An 18,486-nucleotide genomic window follows, 5' to 3' on the forward strand; every position below is an offset into this window, starting at 1 on the left:
GAAGGAGCAGCCAGATAAGACAACATACATATTGATTGGGTGACCATTACAATCAGTGAGTGTCAATAATAAAGATTAAGCCATCTGTTTTGACATAATGAATACTTTTCACTTTGTGAAACTGACCTCACATACCGAATGCCTGCAATATTGTTAAATGGCTGTACCTAATGACTGCTTATCTATCTTGTTAACCCATTACCCTTGCCTGCATCGCCCCATTGTTAATTCTAAGTTCTTATTTAATGCAAGTCATGCTCAGCTGAACCTCTAGTCTCACAAAACTCAGAACTTAACACTTTCTCTGAATGCTTATACTCTATACACATTCTCAAAATGAGCAAGGCCTATAGGAGAATTGGGAGCATACGTGTACTTGCATTTTCAAAAGATGCCACAGAAAGTTACTACAAAAAAGTAGAGCTCATGGGATGAGGGATAATACATGAGCATGGATTGAGAATTGTTGAATGGACAGAAAAGACAGGAAGTGAGTTATTCACAGAATTTTCAGTTGCTGAGTTACTCTTGTAGCTGCAGAATTTATATGGTTGGTCCAGGTCAGTTTCTAGTTGTTGACAACTCCCAGCATGTTGACGGTGGGGATTCGGTGAGCATCCCCACTTCTGAGCTAACGATGTGTGGATGGTCATTGATAAAGCAGCCGAATATTGGGTCTTGGACACCTCTCTGGAAGTCTCTTGGGAATATCTGATAACATATGGTTGAAATTCAACATCCACAACGGTCTTCCTTTGAGATGAGTATGGCCGGGGGATCCAAGATGGCGGCGACCCAGTAAGACTGAGTCTATAGTGCTCCTCCCAAGACTTGAGATGAGTATGGCCTTAACCAGCGGAGGGTTTATCACCAATCCCCATTGACTCGAGTTATGTTTGGGTTTCTTGATTTTATGTCTGATCAATTGCAGCCTTGAATTCAAGGACAGTCACTCTCACCTTGCCTGTGGAGTTCAGTTCATTGTACATATTTGCACCAAGGTTGTCATAAGGTCAGGGACTGAGTAGGGGGCTCTGGCTGAATCCAATTGAAGCATCAACAAGGCACTTATTCCTTCGCAAATGCTAATTGTTAGCACTGTCAACAGCCCCTTTGATCAGTTTGCTGATGATGGAGAATAGACTGGTAGGTTGGTAATTGGCGGATGTCCACCATTGCCAGTCGCTGTTACATAGAACATAGAAAAATACAGCGCAGTACAGGCCCTTTGGCCCTCGATGTTGCGCCGACCCAAGCCCACCTAACCTACACTAGCCCACTATCCTCCATATGCCTATCCAATGCCCGTTTAAATGCCCATAAAGAGGGAGAGTCCACCACTGCTACTGGCAGGACATTCCATGAGCTCACGACTCGCTGAGTAAAGAATCTACCCCTAACATCTGTCCTATACCTACCACCCCTTAATTTAAAGCTATGCCCCCTCGTAATAGCTGACTCCATACGTGGAAAAAGGTTCTCATGGTCAACCCTATCTAAACCCCTAATCATCTTGTACACCTCTATCAAGTCACCCCTAAACCTTTTTTTCTCCAATGAAAACAGCCCCAAGTGCTTCAGCCTTTCCTCATACGATCTTCCTACCATACCAGGCAACATCCTGGTAAACCTCCTCTGCCCCCGTTCCAGTGCCTCCACATCCTTCCTATAGTATGGCGACCAAAACTGCACACAATACTGCAGATGCGGCCGCACCAGAGTCTTTTACAACTGCAACATGACCTCAGGGTTCCGGACCTCAATTCCTCTACCAATAAAAGCCAGTGCGCCATATGCCTTCTTCACCGCACTATTTACCTGGGTGGCAACTTTCAGAGATCTGTGTACATGGACACCAAGATCCCTCTGCTCAACCACACTACCAAGTATCCGACCATTAGCCCAGTACCCCGTCTTTTTGTTACTCTTACCAAAGTGAATCACCTCACACTTACTTACGTTGAACTCCATTTGCCACCTTTCTGCCCAGCTCTGCAATTTATCTATATCCCGCTGTAACCTGACACATCCTTCCTCACTGTCAACAACTCCACCGACTTTCGTATCATCCGCAAACTTGCTCACCCAACCTTCTAGCCCCTCCTCCAGGTCATTTATAAAAATGACAAACAGCAATGGTCCCAAAACAGATCCTTGCGGAACACCGCTAGTAACTGCACTCCAAGATGAACCTTTACCATCAACTACTACCCTCTGTCTTCTTCCAGCCAGCCAATTCCTAATCCAAACCTCCAACTCCCCCTCAATGCCATACCTCCGTATTTTTTGCAGTAGCCTACCATGGGGAACCTTATCAAACGCCTTACTAAAATCCATATACACCACATCTACCGCTTTACCCTCGTCTACCTCCTTAGTCACCTTCTCAAAGAATTCCATAAGGTTTGTGAGGCACGACCTGCCCTTCACAAAACCATGCTGACTATCCTTGATCACATTATTCCCATCCAGATGTTCATAAATCCTAAGCCTTACAATTCTCTCTAAGACTTTGCCCACAACAAAAGTGAGACTCACCGGCCTATAGTTACTAGGGTTATCCCTACTCCCCTTTTTGAACAAGGGAACCACATTTGCGATCCTCCAGTCTACTGGCACCATTCCTGTAGACAACGAGGACATAAAAATCAAGGCCAATGGCTCTGCAATCTCCTCCCTTGCTTCCCAGAGAATCCTAGGATAAATGCCATCAGGCCCAGGGGACTTATCTATTTTCACCCTTTCCAGAATTTCCAACACCTCTTCCCTACATACCTCAAAGCCGTCCATTCTAATTAATTGTGACTCAATATTCACATCGGCAACAATGTCCTGTTCCTGAGTGAATACTGACGAAAAGTATTCATTCAGTGTCTCCCCAATCTCTTCAGCCTCCACACGCAACTTCCCACTATTATCCTTGACTGGACCTATTCCTACCCTAGTCATTCTTTTATTCCTGACATACCTATAGATAGCCTGGAACTGCTTGGTTATGGACGTAGTTAGATCAGGAGTACCAGTCTTCAGTACTGTTGTTGGGAATGTCGCCAGTACCTTTGCATATATAATGCCATCAGCTGTTTGTTGATAGTATGTGGCAGAGATGGTTCATCCATTTTGCATTCTGGCTGAAGGCTAATACAAATGCTTAATTTTTGCCATTTGTTTTGATATTCTGGGCTCCCTCACCATTGAAGATGGGTATACTCAAAGAGCTTCCACTTCCTGAGAGTTGTTTGGTTGCCCACCGCCATTCATGACTAGATGTAGCAGGACGATAAAATTTGAATGAGATCCATTGCTTGTGAGATTGCTTAGCCTTGTCACTTGCATACTGCTTCAATTGTTTGGCATGGAAGTAGTCCCGTGTTGTAGTTTTACTAAGTTAACCCTGCACTTTTGGGTAAGTCCAGTCTTCTAAGGTGTAGTTACTGTTGTAATACTGGAAGTATTATAGATTCAGGACCTGTATATTAAAAGGAAATCTAATTCTGAGCGGAGATCAGGGAACACAAATGGCCAAATACTGATATATAATAGTCTCTGTTGGTTTGTGCTCATTCCAGTTTCATAGTAAGCTTTGCTGATTGTGATGCGAGAACACCAGTCTGGGATATGCTCGCAGAGTAAGTCACAGGGTATATTTAGGTTTGCAAAGAAAATAAAAGGCTCCGCAAAGGAGTGATTGAAATAAAAACATAACCTAAGAACTAGGAGCAGGAGTAGGCCATCTGGCCCTTTTGAGCCTGCTCCACCATTCAATAAGATCATGGCTGATCTTTTTGTGGCCTCATCTCTATTTATGCACCCTCACTGTCACCCTTAATGCCTTCATTGTTCAAAAAAAAATGTATCTTAGCTTTAAAAACATTCACTGAAGTAGCGTCAACTACTTCACTTTGAATTGACACTAGAGAAAAAGCCGAGCACTGAGTATTGTAGATTAATAGAATCAGGGAAGAAACATAATGTGACGCTTTTCTGTAATATTACCTTAGGCGGACGCAATCTGAAACGTCAACATTTTAATTGATTCTGCACTCAGTCTATTCTTGTATCCCATAGGAAATCAAACCAGTCACGCAGGATGCCTCAGTGATGAAGCGAAGTATATTTTGCACATTATTTTTTATTCTACGTTGGCAGCATTCCATCTCTTAAGACTTTGGTTGGCATCATGGTGGTCAACTGTGTGTACACTCTAGCAAAACTGGAATGTCCTCTTGAGAACACAAGCTTGGGCAAAACTATGGAGAACCTGAGCTCCGCACAAGTCGGGTCCCCCTCCCAGCCTTCCCAGTGTTCCTTAGGTGAAAATGAGAAGTGGAATAGATTGGTGCTGGAAAAGCACAACAGTTCAGGCAGCATCGAGGAGCAGTAAAATCGACGTTTCAGGCAAAAGCCCTTCATCAGGAATAAAGGCAGAGTCCTGTGCCCATGACCTGTCCTACCGGCTTATCTTCTTTTCCACCCCTATCCACTCCGCCCTCCTCCCTGACCTATCACCTTCATCCCCACCCCCATTTACTAATTGTACTCTACGCGACTTTCTCCCCACCCTCCTCTCATTTATCTCTCCACCCTTCAGGCACTCTGCCTGTATTCCTAATGAAGGGCTTTTGCCCGAACCGTCAATTTTACTGCTCCACGGATGCTACCTGAACTGCTGGGCTTTTCCAGCACCACTCTATTCCAGAATCTGGTTTCCAGCATCTGCAATCATTGTTTTTGCCTACGAAAATGAGAAATGAGCTGGCAGAGCAAAGTAGAAAGTTTGTTGTCTGAACTCACCACCAGACTTGATACAATACGTTGACCCATTGGGTGGACTTAGCAAAGGAAGACTCCGAACTTGTAACTGTTTATTGAGTTGGTGATATTGCAGAACTTTGGTAGCATTTTTGTTTTAAATTTGCTTTAATTTTACAATTGAACCCCAAATTTTAAGTTTAATTATATTAATAAATCTGATATTTCTTTATTTATATACCTTTTAATGCCTTTGGACTTGTCAGTGAGGAAACAAAAGGAATGGAAAGCATCTTGCTTGATAGTGTTTGGTGGCAGAGTTGTCAGAAAGATATCATGTTTAGATATTAGTCCATTCCCCCCCCCCCCACCTTTGGGCTATGCTCCCGATTTTGTCCAGATTTATTCTCTTAACCTCGTCCTCTCCCAAGATATCCATAAGACATTGGAGGTATTCAACAATAACTGCTGCGAGTTTGGTTCATGAATGCCAGTTGTGTGTCCACGCACTGGTGGGATAAACCTCCTCCAGGTTTCTTTGAAGTTTCAGGTTGGGCTATGAGGGACCCAGTTTTCATATTGCCAGTAGGAGGCATAGCTGAGGACATGAAACTGGAGAAGCTGTGTACTGACATGAAAATACTTTGTTTTAACATTGTGGCCAACCAGTGGTGTAGACTGAAAACGAGAGGCAAACAAACGAAGATGTGCAGAAAACTTACTGACTTTGCTAACCTACATATTACACGATATATCATACACCTGTGGATACACATAGTAATAGACCCTAAACAAGAAGGATTACTGGACCCAAAACATTACTTCTGTTTTCTCTCCATAGGTGCTGCCTGAGTTTTTGTAAAATTCTCTCGGATGTGTGCATCCTGGTTGGCCAACATTTATTGCCTGTCCCTAACAGCTCTTGAACTAAGTGGCTTGTTAGGCCATTTCAGAGGGCAGTTGAGAGTCAAACACTGTGTCTAGAGTCACATGTAGGCCAGACGAGATGAGGGTGACAGATTGCCTTCCCTGAAGGTCATTAGTAAGACAGAAGGGATTCTTTGGACAATTGGCAATGATTTGACAATATTCAGTAGATTCCTAATTCCAGACTTTGTTACTGAATTCAGATTCCACTGTCTGCCATGGCAGGATTCAAACCTGGGTCCCCAGAACATGAGCTGAATTTCTGGATTAGTAGTCTAGCAATAATATCGAGAGACCATCGCTCCCCCAATTTCTCCTGCAGTTTCTGTTTTTGTTTGTCAACAGACCCTAAACAAGTTAGGGTGTGTGCCATTGAGTTGGTGATCTTGCTAACTCTGGTGTTTTTGAAATTTGCTTTAATTTCACAGCTGAACTCTAGGGTTTCAATTTCATTATTTTCATCAGGTCTACAATTTCCTTTGAGATTCAAAGAGCTGTTTTCAATGCCTTTTATTTTCTCTCAGGTGTTTTTGATTCTGAGTTTTATTGATGAGAAACCAGAGAGTACATGGGCCATAAAAAGGGAAAAAAAACAAATTCCTCTAATATCTCCCTTTGGAATTTACATAAAAATAAACAAACTGTGTTTCTTTCAAAAACTTATTGTATTTAGATCTTTGAAATGCAGTTACACACTGTAGTCTGCCAATCCTGTCTGCTGTTATTTTGTTGGCTGGAAATGGACCTACATAACTGGTGTAAATGCACAATACCTGCAAGTGTTTTGTACTGTTGCAGAGGTTTACAGGGACAAAACTAGTCATCGGTGTGGTTTCATGCTCTTGTCCTGACCTGGAAAATTTCATACACTTCGCTTCCAGATTCCATCCCTCCATCACCTTCACCTGGTCCATCTCTGACACTTGCCTTCCTTTCCTTGACCTTTCTGTCTCCATTTCCGGCAATAGTCCATCCACTAATATCCATTACAAGCCCACTGACTCCCACAGCTATATGGACTACAGCTCTTCTCACCATATGTCCTGTAAGGACTCTATCCCTTTCTCTCAGGTCCTTCGCCTCCGCCGCATTTGTTGCGATGAGGCCACTTTCCAAAGTGGTGCTCCTAATATATGCTCCTTCTTCTTCAACCGTGGCTTCTCACCCAAAGTTGTTGACAGGGCTCTCGACAGCATGCGGTCCATCTCCCGTGCCACGATCCTCAACCGCTCCCTCCCCTCCCAGAACAAGGATAGGGTCCCTCTTGTTCTCACCTTTCACCCCACCAGCCTTCACATGCAAAGAATAATCCTCCGCCATTTTTGCTAACTCCAACACGACGCCACCACTAAACACACCTTCCTTTCCCTCCCCCTGTCTGCACTCGTTCCCTCTGGGACAACCTAGTCCACTCCATCACACCTAACACCTCTCCCATCACACACAGCACTTCCCATCACACCTAATACCTCTTCCATCACACATGGCACCTTCCCATCACACCTAATACCTCTTCCATCACACATGGCACCTTCCCATCACACCTAACACCTCTCCCATCACATACGGCACCTCCCCATCACACCTAACACCTCTCCCATCACACCTAACACCTCTCCCATCACACATGGCACCTTCCCATCACACCTAACACCTCTCCCATCACAGCACTTCCCATCACACCTAACACCTCTCCCATCACACATGGCACCTTCCCATCACACCTAACACCTCTCCCATCACATATGGCACCTTCCCATCACACCTAACACCTCTCCCATCACACATGGCACCTTCCATCACACCTAACACCTCTCCCATCACAGCACCTTCCCATCACACTTAACACCTCTCCCATCACACACGGCACCTTCCCATGCAATCGCAGAAGGTGCAACACCTGCCCTTTTACCTCTTCTATGCTCACCAAGGCTCCAGACACTCATTTCAGATTAAGCAGCGTTTCACTTGTACCTCTTTCAATTTGGTCTATTGCATTCGTTACTCCCAATGTGGTCTCTTCTTTATCGGAGAGACAAAACGTCGACTGGGTGATCGCCCGGCTGAGCACCTTCGGTCTGTACGCAATCAGGTCCCGGACCTTCTGTGGCTTGCCACTTTAACACCCAATCCTGCTTCCATGCCCACATGTCTGTCCTTGGCCTGTTGCAATGTTCCAGTGAAGCTCAACGCAAACTGGAGGAACAGCATCTCATCTTCCGACTAGGCAAGTTACAGCCTGCCGGTCTCAACATTGGATTCAACAACTTCAGATAATTTTATTTTTTTTTTAGATTTTTTTTTCACTGTTCTATACCTCTTATTTCTTGATTTGTCTCTTTCTCTCGCTCCCCACTCTCTCATCACCTTTTCCTCTCCTCTTCCCCCTTTGCTACCCTTCTCCCCTGTTTTCCATTTTGCCTCTGCTTCACCCCTCTTCCCCCCTTCTGACATTCTTCCATCCACTGAATTTTTCTGCACTTCTTCAACAAGTTAGTCAGTCGAGCAAGCACACTGTTAAAATTTGGTATGAACTTCTGATTTAACAGCTACTCAATCTCAGGAATCATAGTATTTTGTTGATGGTATGGGAAACTTCCCTGTAATCTTTGTTTTCACATCCCATGAGGCTGTACATGTCAAACAACATGGTTCAGGGATGTGACTTGGCGTTTGCAAACTCAGTCCTAGCCCGGTTTATCACAAACCTGCCTCCTGTAGTTGAACAGTTCCAATAGATGGTCCAAATATTCCTTGTGTGTGTGGCTAAAACTCACCAGATCATCTATGTACACCACACAATTGAGTAATCCCAAAATAACTTTATGGCTTGTCTTTGAAATGTGGTTGGTGAACTTTTCATACCAAATGGAATGACTCTAAACTGGTGCAGTCCATTTGCTGTCACGAAAGCCAAAATTTCCTTCACTCTTTCGGATGAAGATACCTGTTGCCTTCTCAATACAGTCATCCAAATGTGGAATAGGATAGAAATCAGACTTTAACTGCATTGACTTTGTGATATTCTGCACATAGCTACCATCTGGTTTTGGCACCATTACTATGGGGAACTACATTTGCTGCTACACACCTAAGACAATATAATCCAACTCTTTTTGAACCTGTGCCAACTTTAGATGGCTACGTAGATTAGAATAGATTACTTACAGTGTGGAAACAGGCCCTTCGGCCCAACAAGTCCACACCGACCCGCCGAAGTGCAACCCACCCAGACCCATTCCCCAACATTGACCCTTTCACCTAACACTACAGGCAATTTAGCATGGCCAATTCACCTAACCTGCACATTCTTTGGACTGTGGGAGGAAACCGGAGCACCCGGAGGAAACCCACGTAGACACGAGGAGAATGTGCAAACTCCACACAGTCAGTCGCCTGAGGCGGGAATTGAACCTGGGTCTCTGGCACTGTGAGGCAGCAGTGCTAACCACTGAGCCACCGTGCTGCCCAAGTGTATAGGATGTAGCTTTATTAGAACTGTATTTCCTTTTTCTACATGATGCATATTCAGATTAGTATTTCCCAGTTTCTCAATAGCTGTGTTAAGGAATTGTAATGACTCCCAGTTATCTCGACCAGAGGATAGCAAGTGCAGACTTGTCAGATTGTTAGTTTGTCTGAGATCACAATGCATTGAGCATCTGTTTATAAAATCTCAGCCACAGGATGCAAGTGCTCCTGTCTGGATTAGCATTTATTGTCCAGTCCTAGTTGTCCTTGAGAAGATACACCCACAATGCCATCAGGGAAGGTGTTCCAGGACTTTGATCCAACAATACTGAAGGAATGGTGATATAAGACCATAAGACATAAGAGCAGGAATTAGACCATTAAGTCCGCTCCAACATTCAATAATGGCCGATAGGTTTCTCAACCCTATTCTCCTGCTTTTCCTCTGTAACCCTTGATCCCCTTGATAATCAAGAACCTATCTATCTCAGTCTTAAATATACTCAGTGACCTGGCCTCCACAGCCTTCTATGGCCACAAATTCCATAGATTCACCACTTTCTGGCTGAAGAGGTTTCTCCTTATGTCCATTCTAAAAGGTCTTTCCTTTACTGTAAGGTTGTGCCCTAGTCTCTTCTACCAATGGAAGCATCTTCCCAACATCTACTGTGTCCAGGCCACTCGGTATTCTGTATGATTTAATTAGATCCCCTTTTATCCTTCTAAACTCCATTGAATATAGACCTAGAGTCCTCAAACATCCCTCATCTGTTAAGCTGTTCATTCCTGGGACCATTCTCGTGAATCTCCTCTGAATATGCTCTCGGGCCAGTACATCCTTTTTGAGAATTGAGGCCCAAAACGACGCACAATACACCAAATGTGGGCTGATCAGAGCCTTATAGAGCCTCAGAAGTACGTCCCTGCTTTTATATTCAAGTCCTGTCAAATAAATGCTGTCATTGTAGTTGCCTTCACCTGCAAGTCAGGATGAGGGGTCACTTGGAGATGTACTTGCAGGCTTATGCCCGAAACGTTGATTCTCCTGCTCCTTGGATGCTGCCTGACCTGCTGCGCTTTTCCAGCAACACATTTTTCAGCTCTGATCTCCAGCATCTGCAGTCCTCACTTTCTCCTAGTGTGTACTTACCTGTCCAGGGCAAATAACGTTCTGTCTGCAACAATGTACTTTTCTGTAAATTGGAAGCGTAATTTGTACATTCATCTTTCTCCTTGATCAATCAGGTATCAGTGTTAGCACCCATACATAGGGTCAGTGTTCTGCATGTTAAAAAGTCATTTGAAGACTAAGTTTTTTTCCGGTTCCAGCATCTGTCAGGCTGTGATGATAAATATTAAAAGTCTTTCTTTCACGTGTAAGTTTTGATCATTACCATTTCTGTCACTGTCAAGGGGAACCTCAGAATTTCAGGTTTTTATACTTGATCCATTTTTAATATATTTTAATATCTTTAGTCAACTTGTTTGGTCATGTTACAGCACATCTCCAAGGCAGGTGGGACTTGAATGAGCACAATACCACTGTGCCACGAGAGTCAGTGGTTTTTAACAGCCTGAGGTGGGACTTCAACCCAGATCCTCTAACCCAGAAGTAGGAACACTACCAATGTGCTCCAAAGATCTTGTTCTGTTGAGCATTTATTGTGATTTTTAAAAAATTCCTGGGATATGGGTGTTGCTGGCAAGCATTTACTGCCCTAATTGCCCAGAGGGCTGTTATGAGTCAACCGCACTACTGTGGGTCTGGGGATCACATATAGATCAGACCAGATGAGGATGGCAGTTTCCTCTTCTAAAGAATGGTAGTGATGTTCGGTTTTGGACCCTGAATTCAGATTTTTTTAAAAATTCAAATTCCATGAGAATTACCATGGCGGGAATCAAACTCAGGTGCCTGGAACATTACCTGGGTCTCTGAATTGTTTAGCAATAATACCACTCAGCCATCTTTTCTCTTGAATGTAATGCAATCAAAGAGCCTTCTCAATCTTACTGCCATGTCCATTTTTATCATGTTGGGTATGGGTGATGTGAAATATGTCACTCCCTCTTTAGATTGCACAGCTCTATGACGGAGGTCATGGCATAAGACCTCAAGCTATAAACTATGTCAGTTGTCTTTTCCCATATCCCTTTTCTTCAGATATTTAATCCTTGCTGAGTTGTACTCGCAGCTTTCTAGATGAATTAGTCAATCGTTTTGATTATGGAGGGTAAGCAACTGTGGGAAGTAGTATTGCCAAATCTATCCAAGCATCCCTACTCATGTTTCAACTTTATGGTATTTTTTTCTCTCAAAAATGATTGGATAACTCTCAAGTTATGAAACCCTGGCTCATATTCGGATGCTGCCTGAATTGTTGTGCTCTTCCAGCACCACTGATCCAGAATCATATTTATAAATGCCAAACGAAATCAACAGGCAATTCAAATCTGGTGTTGCCTTCTGTGCCCTTCTGTTTCATTGAGTAGTGCCATTATCTACAAAGGGACCTACTGATTAAATGTGTTTAGATGGCTTAAAATCTGAAATGTCACATTGGTTTCAAAAGAAAATGCCATATAAAGCTATCTTACTGAGACAGAGAACTTAGATCATGCCATAAGATATGGAAGCAGAATTAGGCCATTTGGCCCACTGAGTCTGTTCCACTATTTGAGCATGGCTGATACGTTTCTCAACCCCATTTTCCTGCCTTTTCCCCATTACCCTTGATCTCCTTACTAATCACAAACCTGTCTATCTCTGTCGTAAATACATTCACAGAGTTCTGTGGCAATCTTTTCCACAGATTCACCACTCTGACTGAGGAAATTTCTCTTCATTTCAATTCTAAAAGATCGTCTCTTCATTCTGAAGCTGTGCACTTGGGTCTGGTAGTAGAAACATCATCTCCACTTCCATTCCATCCAGGCCTCTCAGTATTCTCTAAGTTTCAATGAGATCCCCTTATCCTTTTAAATTCCATGAAATGCAAACCCAGACTTGTCTACCACTCCTCATATGATGAGCCCTTATCCCTGTGAACATTCTTGTAAACCACCTGTGGACACCTCCAGCACATTGATCGTTAGATGAGAGGTCCGAAACTGCTCTCAATATTTCAAATGTGGTCTGACTAGAACCTTATTCTGGATTAGTACCTCCCTGACCTAGAACCTTTTACAGCCTTTCCTGTGAGATATAAAAGAGTTAATTTGCTCTGCTGACCTGCAAGAAATTGAATGCCCCGGGGGTAAGGTTGTGTGTCTTTGTCTTATAGATGAAATGTTGGGAGGTTTACATGGCTATTTCCTTGCCATTCAGGATGATTTACATTTTCATCCAGAAATCAATAAGAACTTTACAGTTGGAATTTGACTACTCCCCTATAGTTACAAAAAACAATTTGCAACAGATTTGACCATTAAAGGATGATTTGCATTCCATTGTTTCTGGAGGTGAGGTGGTCACTGCATTGTATCTTGAGTGGCATGTGACTGAGGGGATGGCTGAGCGTTATCTTGCGGGCAGTACTGACTATGATGTTGAGAGTTTTGTACAAAGACTGTTCTCCTTTGTTTAGGGAGAGCTTTTGCCACGACCCCGTAAGCTCTGTGAGGTGTGTGTTAAAGGTTTCTCCAGAAAGCTTGTACTGTACTGTGCTTTTAATAAACTTGGTTGATTGTTCACAGAAATTGGTGTGTTATAGTTGCATCAAGTGTGAAAGAATCTCACGGGTAAAAGAATCTAACAGCTTTACAGCAGTACATCTCTGCTGTTGTATTCTAGCCCTCTTCAAATGAATGCTAACATTGTATTTGCTGTCTTAACTGCCAACTGAACCTGCACATTAACTTTCAAAGGACTTGGAACTAGGACTCCCAAGTCCGTTTGTGCTACAGATTTGCTAAGCCTCTCCCCACTTAGACAATAGTCTACACCTCTTCTGACCAAATGCATAACCCCACACTTTTCCACATTGTATTCCATGCGTAACCACTCTCCTGACCTGTCCAAGTCCTTCTGCAGCCTCCTCGCTCCATCTAAGCTATCTGTTCCTACCTTTTTTTTGTCATCTGCAAACCTAGCAACAATGCTCTCAGTTCCTCATTCAGATGATTAATGTTATAGTGTGAATAGTTGTTGTCTCAACACTGACTCCTGAAAAACTCCAGTAGTCAGTGACTGCCATCCTGAAAAAGACCCAGTTATCACCACTCTGTCTTCTAGCCAGCCTTCTATTCTTGCCAGTACCTTGCCCCAACACCATGGGCTCTTAGCTTGTTTAGTAGCTTTCTGTGTGGCACCTTGTCAAAGGCCTTCTGGAAATCCAAATAAATCACGTCCACTTACTGTCCTTTGTCTAACTTGCTCATTACCCTCACAAAGAATTCTAACAGGTTTATCAGACGTGACCACAAAGCCATGCTAACTTAGTTGAATTTTACCAGGTGCGTCCAAGTACCTTGCAATCTCAATTTTAATGATGGACTTTAAGTTTTTACCAATGAAGCAGGCTAGGCTAACTGGCCTATAGTTTTGCCTTCATCCCTTCTTGCATGGGTGCTAGATGTAGCCATTTTTGTCCAGTCATACAGTCATAGAGATGTCCAACTTGTCCACGCCGACAAGATATCCCAACCCAATCTAGTCGCACCTGCCAGCCCATATCCCTCCAAACCCTTCCTATTCATATACCCATCCAGATGCTTTTTAATGTTGCAATTGTACTAGCCTCCACCACATCCTCTGGCAGCTCATTCCATGGATGCAGCACCCTCTGCGTGAAAACGTTGCTCCTTAGGTCTCTCTTATATCTTTCCCCTCTCACCCTAAACCTATGCCCTCTAGTTCTGGACTCCCCCACCCCAGGGCAAAGACTTTGTTTATTTATTGCCCCTCATGATTTTATAAACCTCTATAATGTCTCCCCTCAGCCTCCGACGCTCCGGGCAAACCGGCCCCAGCCTGTTCAACCTCTCCCTATAGCTCAAATCCTCCAACTCTGGCAACATCCTTGTAAATCTTTTCTGAACCCTTTCAAGTTTCGCAACATCTTTCCGATAGGAAGGAGACCAGAATTGCATGCAATATTCCAACAGTGGCCTAACCAATGTCCTGTACAGCTGCATCATGACCTCCCAACTCCTGTACTCAATACCCTGACCAATAAAGGAATGCATACCAAACGCCGCCTTCACTATCCTATCTACCTGCGACTCGACTTTCAAGGAGCTATGAACCTGCACTGTTGTAATCTGAGGTAACCTTCTTCACTGTACTCTACTTCAATTTTGGTGTCATCTGCAAACTTAATAACTATACCTCCTATGCTCACATCCAAATCATTTATATAAATGATGAAAAGTAGTGGACCTTTTCCTGACTGCAGTAATTCTTGAAAGACCAATGCCTTTATGATCTCCTCAGCTATATCCTTCAGAAAATTGGGGTGTAGTTCATCTGGTCCAGCTGATTTATTGACCTTCAGACCTTTCACCCTAGTCAGCACCTTCTGATTAGTCATTGCCCGTGTGCTCACCTTGAGCCTCCTGCCTGCCCCCTTGAAGTTCTGGTAAAAAGCATACAATGGTGAAGTCCAACATGAAAACTGATGCCAAGTATCTATTTAGTTCCCCAGGCATTTCGTAGTTCCCCATTACTGCTTCTCCAGCCTCTCTTTCCAGTGGTCCAATGTCCACACTCACTTCTCTCTCACCTTTTATATATCTTAAAAAAAGACTTGTGATCATGTCTGTTATTACTCCCTAGCTTACTGTTATATTTCATCTCTCTCCTACACGTCCAAATAGCTCTTTTTAAGTTTGTTTTTAATAATAGGCTTACCAATCCTCTAGCTTCACCACATTGTATGCTTTTTCTTTTGCTTTCATGCTATCCCTGTCTTCTCTTGTCAATGATGATTGCTTTGTTCTTCCCTTAGTATTTTTCTTCTTCCTTAGGATGAAACTAATTGCATTGTTTTCCCCCCCCCCCCCCCACAAGTATCTCCTGAGGGTACAGGAAGGTGTTTGAGGAGTATACGCGGGTTATTAGCCAGCGGTATCCCGACATCCGTATCGAAGGAGAAAATTACCTTCCACAACCTATCTACAGGTAATGTCTGTCTTATAATTATTTTAAAATATGTCGTAAGTTTTTTGTTTTGTAAAGTGAGTTGTCCTTCCAACTGCTGCAACCTTTCCTTGGTTGATGGTGGTCTGTGTCGTTCAAATATACACTATGAGCAGTTAATGGATATTTAGCTTTTCTATGACAAAATGCACCTGTCTTTGAAATATTAATGTAGAGACTTCTGGAGTTTTGAATATAACTGCCAAGCTTCACCATTGGAAGGTAATTTGTTGAGAAATTAATTCTACTAATTGGTGATAGTTCACTTTTTTGAACAATCAATGGTGACAGGATATAGTGAAGGATTTTGACTGACTATGCCACTTGGTAAAGTCAGAAGCACACAGCACAGAAACAAGCTGTTTGGCCCAACTCTTCCATGCTGACCTGATTTCCTGAACAGAAGTAGTCCCAGTTGTCTGCATTTGACCCATATCCCTCTAAAGCTTTCCTATCCAAGTACCTGTCAAAGTGTCTTTTAAATGTTGGAATTATATTCGCCTCTACCACTTCCTCTGCAGTTCGTTCCAAACAGTCGCCATCATCTGTGTGATAATGTTGCCTCTTGGGTACCTTTTACATGACTCATCTATCTGTCTGTGTCTGTCTGTCTGTCTGTCTACCTCTCTCTCTCACTCACTCACACTCACTCACTCACTCACTCACTCACTCACTCACTCACTCACTCACTCTCTCTCTCTCTCTCTCTCTCTCTCTCTCTCTATCTCTCTCTCTCTCTCTCTCTCTCTCTCTCTCTCTCTCTATCGCTCTATCTCTCTCGCTCTCTGTATCTCTCTCTCTCTCGCTCTCTGTATCTCTCGCTCTCTCTCGCTCTCTGTATCTATCTCTCTCTCTCTGTATCTCTCTCTCTCTGTATCTCTCTCTCTCTGTATCTCTCTCTCTCTGTATCTCTCTCTCTCTGTATCTCTCTCTCTCTGTATCTCTCTCTCTCTGTATCTCTCTCTCTCTGTATCTCTCTCTCTCTGTATCTCTCTCTCTCTGTATCTCTCTCTCTCTGTATCTCTCTCTCTCTGTATCTCTCTCTCTCTGTATCTCTCTCTCTCTGTATCTCTCTCTCTCTGTATCTCTCTCTCTCTGTATCTCTCTCTCTCTGTATCTCTCTCTCTCTGTATCTCTCTCTCTCTGTATCTCTCTGTATCTCTCTCTCTCTGTATCTCTCTGTATCTCTCTCTCTCTGTATCTCTCTCTCTCTGTATCTCTCTCTCTCTGTATCTCTCTCTCTCTGTATCTCTCTCTCTCTGTATCTCTCTCTCTCTGTATCTCTCTCTCTCTGTATCTCTCTCTCTCTGTATCTCTCTCTCTCTGTATCTCTCTCTCTCTGTATCTCTCTCTCTCTGTATCTCTCTCTCTCTGTATCTCTCTCTCTCTGTATCTCTCTCTCTCTGTATCTCTCTCTCTCTGTATCTCTCCATCTCTGTATCTCTCTATCTCTCTCTCTGTATCTCTCTATCTCTCTCTCTGTATCTCTCTATCTCTCTCTCTGTATCTCTCTATCTCTCTCTCTGTATCTCTCTATCTCTCTCTCTGTATCTCTCTGTATCTGTATCTCTCTGTATCTGTATCTCTCTGTATCTGTATCTCTCTGTATCTGTATCTCTCTGTATCTGTATCTCTCTGTATCTGTATCTCTCTCTGTATCTGTATCTCTCTCTGTATCTGTATCTCTCTCTGTATCTGTATCTCTCTCTGTATCTGTATCTCTCTCTGTATCTGTATCTCTCTCTGTATCTGTATCTCTCTCTGTCGATCTCTTTCCCTCCCCCTCAAAAAAAATCTTAAATCTATGCCCTCTAATTTTGGACTCCCCTATCCTGGGGAAAAGACCTTAGCTATTCACCTTAACTATGCCCCTCTTGATCTTATAAGCCTGTATGATGTCACCCTTCAGGAGACAGTGAGGTCTGCAGATGCTAGAGATCAGAGTTGAGTGTGTGTTGCTGGAAAAGCACAGCAGGTCAGGCAGCATCTGAGGAGCAGGAAAATCAAGGCTTCAGGCCAGAGCCCTTCCAGCCCAAACATTGATTTTCCTGCTTCTTGGATGCTGCCTGACCTGCTGTGCTTTTCCAGCAACACACTCAACTCTGATGTCACGTCTCAGTCTCCTACGATCCGGGGAAACAGCTATTCTAGTCTTTCCTTTAAATTCAAATTTTCCAGTCTCAGTAACACCTTTGTAAATGTTTTTTGCATGTTTTGCAGTTTAGTAGCATCCTTCCTATAGTAGGGAGACCAGAATTGTGAGCGGTACTCTAAATGTGGCCTTATCAATGTCTTGTACAACTTGCTGCCAGGCCTCAGTTTTTATTACAGTGGATTAGCTTGTTTCAGGACCAATTTATTATGGTGCAGAGTATGCAGCACCAACAGGGTCCACATCAATTTCTACAGTCTATCTGTTCAATTTACACCAACAGTGGACTCCAAATCAATATGGAATATCTTGATTTGTTCTATTTATCATTTCCTTTGTGTAATGAACTATTTTTATGTTAATAATCTGCAATGTTGTGCTTGTGTTTCAGTGAAGGATTACCTCATCAAATAAAACAACAAAGTATGACCTATAGAACAAAAACAGAAATTGCTGGAGAAACGTAACTATTCTGGCAGCATCCGTGGAGAGAAAGCTGATTTAGCAGTTAGAATCCACTGAATTCAAATCAATAACTTCGCATTCTATCTGCAAATGTTGCCAGACGTGCTGGGTTTCTCCAGCAGTTTGTTTTTATTTCAGATTTCCAGCATCAGCAATGCTTTGTTTTATTTTGTGAGCTATGGAGCTAAATTTCAATGTGGGATCTGACTTTTCCAGTTGTAATATCAGCTGGGATTGTAACAATATGGCATGTAGGGTAGCAAAAGGGAACACATTAGTCATACCTAAAATAGACCTGAATGCTCAATTGACAAATTTGTGGTGGACATCAAGCAGCCTTATTACCACTTTGGGATGTTGGAAAGCACTTCACAGCCAATTGCTTACTTCAGGATTAATGGAAGTGACTAAGAAAGCCAAAGTTGGACAGTTTTAAAGACAGTAAATTAAATAAGCAAGCAATTAATCAGTTTCTTGGTTAATATGAAATATTGATACAGAATATTATTAGCCATGCATGCACTACTTTGAACAGTGCCATTGGATCTTCTGTGCGTAATTAAACAAGCAGGTAGGATTT

The 18,486-nt window shown here is 43.0% G+C and overlaps 1 pseudogene across 1 annotated transcript in view; it reads left to right on the forward strand.

Annotated features, from left to right (window-relative positions):
* The window catches only part of LOC122556204 (thioredoxin reductase-like selenoprotein T), a 37,104-nt pseudogene that overhangs the window by 7,780 nt on the left and 10,838 nt on the right, over nucleotides 1-18,486 (forward strand). The window contains exon 2 of the transcript XR_015759107.1: nucleotides 15,161-15,271. The product of XR_015759107.1 is annotated as a thioredoxin reductase-like selenoprotein T (transcript). The remainder of the gene's footprint in view (nucleotides 1-15,160; nucleotides 15,272-18,486) is intronic.

The sequence above is a fragment of the Chiloscyllium plagiosum genome, unplaced genomic scaffold, assembly GCF_037043375.1.
Source record: "Chiloscyllium plagiosum isolate Xiang-an unplaced genomic scaffold, Cpla_swu_hap1 HiC_scaffold_13, whole genome shotgun sequence".
Lineage (NCBI taxonomy): Eukaryota > Metazoa > Chordata > Chondrichthyes > Orectolobiformes > Hemiscylliidae > Chiloscyllium > Chiloscyllium plagiosum.